The sequence below is a fragment of the Orycteropus afer genome, unplaced genomic scaffold, assembly GCF_000298275.1.
Source record: "Orycteropus afer afer isolate SDZICR_OR568_19922 unplaced genomic scaffold, OryAfe1.0 scaffold00219, whole genome shotgun sequence".
NCBI lineage: Eukaryota > Metazoa > Chordata > Mammalia > Tubulidentata > Orycteropodidae > Orycteropus > Orycteropus afer.
In genome coordinates this window covers 3,159,943-3,168,769 of record NW_006921806.1, presented here as the reverse complement: position 1 = coordinate 3,168,769, position 8,827 = coordinate 3,159,943, and positions in this window count along the sequence as shown.

Sequence of the window (8,827 nt, the reverse complement as noted above, 5' to 3'; positions counted from 1 at the left end):
AAGTTGTTGGTCTTGCAAAATGTTAACATCTATTACCAGCCTTGTCGGACTGATGATACTGAGCTTCTCCATTGCCTCTTTCCACAGATGTAGTTTATTTAATTCCTGTGTATTTCATCTGTTGAGGTCCACGAATATAGTCACCATTTATTTTGTTGGAAAAACAAATTTGCAATTAATATGTTGTTGGTCTTGCAAAATTCTGTCTTGTGATTTCCAGCATCATTTCTGTCACCAAAGCCATATTTTTCAACTACTGACACTGCTTCTTTGTTTCCTGTCACCAGTAGTTATCAGTACATCTTGATTGCATTTTTAGCCAATTTCAGACTACAGAATTTGTTAAAACTTCAGTTTTTTCATCTTTGGCTTAGATGGTTGGTATGTAAATTTGAGTAATGGTAGTATTAACTAGTATTCCTTCTAGACATATGGACATTAACCTATCACTGACAGCACTGTACTTCAGGATAGATCTTAAGATGTTCTTTTTGACAATGAATGCAATACCATTCCTTTTAGTTTGTCGATTCTCAGGTCAGCATTGTGAATGGAGGCCAACTGAACTTTGTAGGCAGCCTTTTCAACTGATGCATCATGGTACGCTCCTTAAAATAAATTTAGAGTCAGCAAATATAGTATTCTCCTTGCTGTTACATTTTCATTGCCTTTATCTACTGAGTCAAATCACACAGCATCAGAAAACCCAAATTGGCTTAAGCAACAGAAGGCTGTTTATGGACTTTGGCTGCATGGAAAGTCCAGGAGTAACACAGACTCTAGTGGGCTGGGCTTGGTATTTTCTGCCTTTTTTTTCTGATGTTTCTGGGCTCAGCTCATGGAGTCTCAAGACGTCTGGTGGCTACGGCCTCCGTGGTGCGTGGTGCCCCTCCCTATCTAAGATGGGACGGGGGTGGTGGGTGTTCCTTCATGCTCTTTCAGTGCAACAGGAACCACTGTGCTCACTCCCAGCCTCTAATTCATATGCATTGATCTGAGTCATAAAGAAATTCCCTTTGGAATTTAACTTTTATCTTACACCTTTGCATCTCTGACCTAGCTGGAACATATGTTTGAGGGGTGAGATAAGGCTCTTATGTTGCTTTTTAACCATATGAATTGCCAGATGCCTCAGCCTGCAGGCTGATTCCTCCTCCAAACTATAAGACACTTTTTTCATCCTGTATCCCTCATGCTGAGCCCCTGGAAAGAACTACCTAATTATGTGTGGTGTAAGGAATGTTTCATTTGAACACTTGTTCATGGGCCAGTGAAGGCTGTCCACTGTGACAGAAGGTCTCAGGTGAACTGTCTACAAATATGAGAATCCAATATGTGCTAGGTGCCAGGGATATGTAGGCACATAAGACAGGGTTCCTGTTACCAGAGACCTCAGGGAGGATCAAATAACTCTTACAGTCACAGCGGAGAGAAAGTGGTATCTCAGGGCTTCCTACCAGTTTCCATGAAAAGACAGTATTCATACTTGAAACAATTGCAATACTTAGAAGAGGAGACTTACGTGGTTTACATACTATGCTCCTGTGCACTCTTCTAATGGTAGGACTGAGGAATATCAGCATCACAGACCTGGCACACTGTTGGAAAGAGAAGATCTCCACACAGTTCCAGACACAAGGCCTACATGTCACAGCCTCAAAAGCCGGAAAGAAGAGCAGGCTGTGGCTCCAGGCCATCACTTTCTTGGTCTTGACACTTGAGTGACAAGGGAGCAGGCTGTTTAGAGTGTTCACTGGGGTCCATCGTTGTGTAAGCACTGAATGTTTCTCTAATGCTAACTCTGACTGGCAAGAGCATTAAATTACAGAACTCTCCCCTACCCTACATGGCCTCAAGGACATAATATGCATTGTGAGTTTCTCAAGGAGAATAAAGCAGCTAATAAGCTCTGTCAGTTTTTGCTGTCCTGGCCCTCATGCAGTCTGATGTGGGCACTGAGCTGTTAAACATAATAAATCAAGTCTGTGTTCATCCGTCCTCATGGTTCCTTTATGGTCACGCGCTACCAGACAGCTGAGGCCCTAGGTGCAGCCCTGAACAGAGTACAGCTAATGAAAGCACAGCCGAAGCTGTCGTCCCTGACCAGGCATGGGCACAGATGGTGATTTGCTGGCAGCACTTCTATTTCTTTCCCATGTTTGGAGAGAAATCAAGGGATGTTTTTACCTACTATACTTGCAGTTATTTGGGTTACTATTATAAATTCTACTCACAAAAAAGCAAACTCACTGCCATTGAGTCAATTCTGACTCATAGTGACCCCCACAGATTTTCCAAGGCTGTAAAGCTTTACAGAAGCAGACTGCCTCAGTTTTCTTCCACAGACCAGCTTCTGTGTTCAAACCACTGACCTTTTGGTTAACAGTGAATGCCCTAACCACTACACCACCAGAGCTCCTTTATAAATCCTACTAGATATCTGTAATACTGTTTCTATGTTAATATCTAAATGTCTCCCTCTCCCTACCCCCCCCCCAGTAAAAAGCCTTACAAATTGGACATTACATGACACTTTCAAACATGGGAATCTTTCCTTCAAATCTGAAAGAACCATCCTCATTGTTTTTGATTAGCATGAACACAGAGTAGAGTTACCTGTGCAGTAGTTAAGCACAGTGGGCTCTAGAGACAGGTTGCTCTGGCTCAGTTTTGTACTGCCTCAATTTCCTCCAAGGTAAAACAAGAATAGAATGTCCTTCTCCAGGGAGTATTAGGAGTAAATGAACTTATGTATGTAAAAGCTTGTGGAGTGGCTTGGCACTGTTTGTTGCTGCTGCTGCTGCTGTTATACACGCCAGTTCTTCCTTATCATGTCTGTAGTCTCAAGAACATGAGGGAGTCCTTCCATTGTTTTTTATATCCTTGTCCCCTTGTCACTTGGCCCCAGAGGTAGATGCAGTTGCAGGATGTCTGTGGCACAGTGCCAAATAAAACCCTGGGTTTGTACCCAGAATACCATGAAGAAAGAGGCTCCTGGGATCGAAAAGTTTTGGGAGGATCACAGAGATGAAGGAGTTTGGGAAACTGATTCCATAAACTGGTGTAGGAACGCTGGGGCACACCCTTGAGGTCTGCATGTATGGATCTGACCATAAACTGCATAGCAAAGCCTTTGACAAAGAGAATAGAGTTTAAAATTTCCCAAGCCGTTTGAAAATAATCTTTCTTCTGATATCCATTTTGTTCTTTCTTTCCTGTCTTTTTGATGACCTTTTTCTTTCTTTGTGTGTGATATCCTTGACATCATCTCACACTCATCTCATCATCAGTGTTCAATGCATAAAAATCTATTCATGAGATAGTTTATAAATTCAGGTGAGACATTCTTTGGCTCTCATGGACTTGTTTTAATTTTGTTCAGCTTTAGCTTGAACTGAAAGCAATTGATGGTCTGTTCGAAATTGGCCCCTGACCTTTTCTGACTGATGATATTCAGCTTTTCTATCCTCTCTTTCCACAGATGTAGTTGATTTGATTCCTGTGTATTCCATCCCACAAGATCCATATGTATGTTGTTGTTGTTGTTATGTGCCGTCGAGTCGGCCCCGACTCATAGCGACCCCTCCTTGGGTTTCCGAGGCAGTATCACTACGGAAGTAGGATTGCCCAACCTTCCTTCCGAGGAGTGGCTGGTGGGTTTGAACCACCAGCCTTCTGGTTAGCAGTCAAGTGCCTTAGCCACTATGCTACCAGATCCATATGTATAGTCACCAAAAAAAGGGTATTTGCAATGAATAGTTCATTGGTCTTGCAAAATTCTATCATGTACTCTCTGGCATGGTTTCTGTCACCAAGGCCATACTTTCTAGCTACCAATTCTCCTTTGTTTCCAGGTTTCCCACTTCAATTACCAGTAATTGTCAATGCACCTTGATTGCATATTTGATCAGTTTCAGACTGCAGAAGTTTGTAAAAATCTTCTATTTCTTCATCTTTGACATTAGTAGTTGGTGTGTAAAGTTGAATAATGTTATATTAACTGGTCTTCTTATAGGTGTATGGATATTATATTACCACTGACAGCGCTGTACTTAGCAAGATAGATCTTGAAATGTTCTTTTGACAATGAATGTGATGTCATTCCTCTTCAATTTCTCATTCCTGGCATAGTATACCATATGTTTGTCCAACTCAAAATGGCCAATACCTGTCCATTTCAGCTCACTAGTGCCCAGGCTATCCTTCTTTATTTATTTCATTTCATTTTTGATGACTTTCAATTTCCCTAGATTCATACTTCATACATTCCAGGTTCCAGTTACTAATGGATATTTGCAGCTGTTTCTTCTCATTTTGCATCATACCACATCAGCAAATAAAGGTCCCAAAAGCTTTACTCCATCCACTTCATTAATGCCATCTCTACTTTGAGGAAATGGCTTTTTCGCAGTCGTATTTTGAGTGCCTTCCAGCCTGAAGGCTCATGATCTGGCACTGTGTCAGACAGTATTCCACTGCTATTCATAAGGTTTTCACTGACCAATTTTTTCAGAAGTGCATCACCAGGTCCTCCTTCTAGTCTGTCTTAGCCTAGAAGCTCTGCTAAAACCTGTCTACTCAGGGTGACCTTACTGGTTTGAAATACCAATAGCATAACTTCTAGCATCACAAAAACATGCAAGCCATCACAGTACAAAAAACTAACAGAGTTGGACCCCTCCTTAGCCCCTATCAACCAATAATCTACTCTCCATTTCTATAATTAGTCATTTCAAGCATGTTGTATAAGTGGAATCACACAGCATGTAACCTCCTGGGATTGGCTTTTTCCACTCAGCTTAATTCTCTGGAGCTTCATCTAGGTTGTTGAGTATATCAATAACATGTTCCTTTTCATTGCTGAGTAGCATTCCATGCTGTATTAGTTTCCTATTAACTACTGTACATGGCAAGTACAAGGGTTTTTGCCCGTTCACCAGTTCAAGGACATCTGAGTTGTTTCTATTTTGGGTATTACAATTAAAGCAGCTACAAGCATTCCTGGGAGCTCTGGTAGCATAGTGCGTAAGGCACTTGACTGCTAACCAGAAGGCTGGTGGTTCAAACCCACCAGCCACTCCTTGGAAGGAAGGTTGGGCAATCCTACTTCTGTAGTGATACTGCCTCGAAACCCAAGGAGGGGTCGCTATGAGTCGGGGCCGACTTGACGGCATATAACAACAACAACTACAACAAGCATTCCTACACAGATTTTTGATTGAACATAAGTTTTTGTTTCTCTGAGATAAATGCCCAAGAGTTCAATTGCTGGATTGCATAGTAGTATCATGTTTCATTTTTGAGAAACTACCGAACCCTTTTCTGAAGTGTCTGTAAGATTTTACATTCCCACTAGCAGTGTGTTAGGAGCTCTGGTGGCGTAGTGCCTAAGGCAATTGACTGCTAACCAGAAGGCTGGCAGTTCAAACCCACCAGCCACTCCTTGGAAGAAAGGTTGGGCAATCTACTTCCGTAGTGATACCGCTCGGAAACCCAAGGAGGGGTCGCTATGAGTCAGATCTGACTCAACGGCACATAACGACAACGAACGACTAGCAGTGTATAGTGATTTACTTTCTCCACATTCTTGACAGCATTTGGTGTTGTCACTATTTTGTTTTTAGCCATTTTTTACATGTGTGTAATTATATTCACTATGGTTTTAATTTCCATTTCCTTAATGCTAATGATCTTGAACATCTTTTCATGTGTTTATTTGCCATCTGTATATCTTCTTCATTGAAATGTCTCTTCATGTCTTTTGCCCCTTTTCTAATTGGATTGTTTTTACTTTTAAGTTTTGATCATTCTCTACATACTCTAGAAATCGATCTTTTGTCAGATATGTGGTTTGAAAATACCTCCTACTCTGTAGCTTCTCCTTTTATCCTCTTAACAGGGTCTTTTGCAGAAAAACATTTTTAATTTTGATGAGGTGTAATTTATCAACTTTTCTCCTTGGGTTACACTTTTAGTGTCAAGTCTAAGAACTCTGTTTAGCCCTAGATTTCAAATATTTTTCCTACATGTTTTATAATTGTACATTTTGCATTTAAGTCTATGATCCAATTTGAGTTAATTTTCATATTAAGTATGATACTTAGGTCAAGATTTCTTTTTTGATATGGTTGTCTAATTGCTCCAGCCAGACTATCTTTCTTCCTTTGACTTCCTTTTGCACCTCTGTCAAAAATCAGGTGCGTATATTTATGTGGACCTGCTTCTATATTCTCTATATTATTCTATCACGCTATGGTATTGGTTCCCTCTGCCAATACCCACAGACTTGATTATAGTAGCTACATAATAAGTTTTAAAATTGGCTAGATTGATTCCTTCCACTTTCTGCTTTCTTATCAAAATTGTTTTAGCTATTCCAGTTCTTTAGCTTTTCCATTTAAGTTTTACAGTGATCAGTCTATCACTACAAAAATCTTGCTGGAGTTTTTATAAGAATTATAATAAACCTGTGTATCAGTTTAGAGATAATCGACATCTTTACTATATTTAGTATTCCAATCACGAACATAGTTAATCTCTACATTTATTTTGATCTTTTCTGGTTCTTTTTATGGCACTTTGTAGTGTTCAGTATGCAAGTTCTGTACATGTTCTGTTAGATTTACATCTAAGTATGTCATGTCATTTGCAAATGTTGTTGTTGTTGTTATGTGCCGTCGAGTCAGACCCGACTCATAGCGACCCCTCCTTGGGTTTCCGAGGCAGTATCACTATGGAAGTAGACTGCCCCATCTTCGTTCCGAGGAGTGGCTGGTGGGTCAGCAGTCAAGTGTCTTAGCCACTATGCTACCGGAGCTCCCCATTTGCATCTTCCTTTATAACTTGTTTTTATTTCCTTTTCTTGCCTGTTGCACTGGCTAGAACTTAAAGCATTATATTTATTAAGAGTGGTGATAGCAGACATCTTTGCATTGTTCCTATCTTGGGGAGAGAGATTCAACCCTAAGTATAATGTTAGATGTAGGTTTTTTGTAGATGCTCTCTGTCAAGTTGAGGAAGTTTCCTGCTACTTCTGTTTTTTTCTGATTATTTTTATCATGCACAGATGTTGAATTTTGTCATGCTTTTCTGAGTGCATGTATATGATCAAACAGTTTTTCATCTTCATCTGTTAATGTGATGGGCTACGCTGATTGATTTTCAAATATCGATCCAACCTTGTCACTAAAAGAATCCCCTCAATCATAGTGTATATACCACATTTTTACATAAATTACACACACATTCTAATTTTTGCCAACTGTGCCTCCTGCTCAAGGTAATTTCATAAGCACATGTTGCTAATTTTTAAATACCTCATGGGGAAAAAGTGCAATTGGCAAAAACATGGAGAATGCATGCATTATTTGCATAAAAATATGGCAGTTTTTTAATATATTGCTGTATTCTATTTACTAATGATTTTAAAGGATCTTTATGTCTATAGAGGGCAACTTTCTTATTTTGTACTGTCTTTGTCTATTTTTTTGTATCCAAGTAATATTAGCTTTAAAAATTTGAATTGGATGTGTTCCCCTCCTCTTCTACTTTCTGAAAGAAATGATGTAGAATTGGTGTTGATTCTTTAGACAGTTGGTGGAATCCTCTAGTGAATTCATCTGGACCTGGAAATTTTCTTCTAGGGAATTTTTACATTACACATTCAATTTCTATAATAGTTACATAGAGCAGTTCAAATTATATGTATCATATTGGGTGAGTTGTGATAGTTTATCTTTTTTGAGGAATATATCAATTTATCTAAGTTGTCAGATTTATTTGTATAGAGTTGTTCTTAGTATTCCTTTATGATTCCTTGGATGTCTGTAGCATCTTCAGCAAGTATTTTCCATTTCTTTCCTTACATTGGTAATTTTTGTCTTCTCTCTTTTTTTCTTGGTCAGTCTTACTAGAGGTTTGTCAATTTTATTGATCTTTTCAAAGGACGAGCTCTTTATTTCAAAGGATCAGCTTTTTATTTCATTGATTTCCTCAAGTTTTTCTATTTTCAATTTAATTGATTTCTGTTCTTTATTATTTTCTTCCTCTGCTTGCTTGGATTAATTTTACTCCTCTTTTTCTAGATGTATCAGGTAGAGATTAGATTATTGACTTGAAGGTTTTAATGAATGCATTTAATACTATAAATTTCCTTCTCATCACTGCTTTAGTTGTGTCTCACAAATTTTGATATATTGTGTTTTTATTTTCATTGAGTTCAATACATTTTTTTTTATATTCCTTGAGGTTTCTTCTTTGACCTATGGATTGTTCAGAAGTGTGTTTTTAGTTTCCAAGTGTTTGGAGATTTTCCTGTTATCTTTCTGTTACTGATTTCTAGTTTGACTCATTTGTACTTGGAGCACACACACTGAATGATTCAAATTCTCTGAAGTTTGTTGAGACTTGATTTTTGTTTTACAGCCCAGGTATATATCTTGTTATATATTCTTTGAGTGCTCAGGAAAAAGTGTGTATTCTGCTTTTGCTAGGTAGAGTGTTCTATAAATGTTGACTAGATTGTGTTGATTGACGGTATTGTCAAATTCTTCTTATATCCTTGCTGATTTTCTGTCTAGATGTTCTTTTAGTTGTTGAGAAAGGATATGGGAATCTCCAACTGTAATTGTGAATTTGTCTATTTTCCTTTCAGTTCTATCACATTTTGCTTCCTCATATATAACAAGCTGTTGTTTGATTCGTACACATAAAGGATTATTTTTGCTTCTTTGTGAATTGACTCTTCTAGGCACTTGACTGCTAACGAGAAGGCTGACAGTTCAAACCCACTAACCACTCCTCGGAAGGAAGATGGGCAATCTACTTC